Source organism: Arachis ipaensis, chromosome B06 (genome assembly GCF_000816755.2).
Source record: "Arachis ipaensis cultivar K30076 chromosome B06, Araip1.1, whole genome shotgun sequence".
NCBI lineage: Eukaryota > Viridiplantae > Streptophyta > Magnoliopsida > Fabales > Fabaceae > Arachis > Arachis ipaensis.
Window position 1 is genome coordinate 122,233,969 of NC_029790.2, and position 688 is coordinate 122,234,656.

Below are 688 nucleotides of genomic sequence, written 5' to 3' on the forward strand. Positions count from 1 at the left end.
TGTCAATCGGCCTTTAACCAAATATGAGTGGATTCAATCCGATTTTCAGAATTTTAATAGTCAATTTAATATCTTAAATTGTACATTTAAATAATTTTAGATAAAAAAATAAATAAAATTTGGGAGCCACTTAAATAAAGACACTTAAAACATTTTTTTTAAAGACATTTTTTAATAATTAAAATTTAATCTATATAATCGATCAAATTGTGTTATTTTTTGTCAAAATTAGATCAGATAAATCGATTTGACCGAAAAATTGGTAAACCAAATCTTGAATCGATCTAAATTAATATTTTTTTATAAGAAATGACTACAATATTTTTAGTATAAAAAATGACTAAAATATTTTTATTATATATATTAATTTTGAGAATCCTAAATTTTAGTCCTTTATTTTTCTATCGTAGGGTTAGGATTTAGAATTTTTAAAATTAATATATATATATATAATTTTAATTTATATTGATTTTAGTCAAATTAATTTGTTTGGTCTAATTTTAACAAAAATAATACGATTTAATTGATTACGTGTATTAAATTTGATTTGCAAAAAAATATATTTAAAAAAAAAGATGTTTTAAGTCTCTTGTAAAATTTATTGAAGAGGTGAGTAAAAGTACCTGAGTTGAAGGATGAAGGCGGGTGACAGTAGCTTGGAGCTTCCTTGAAGAATCATCAGCAAAGG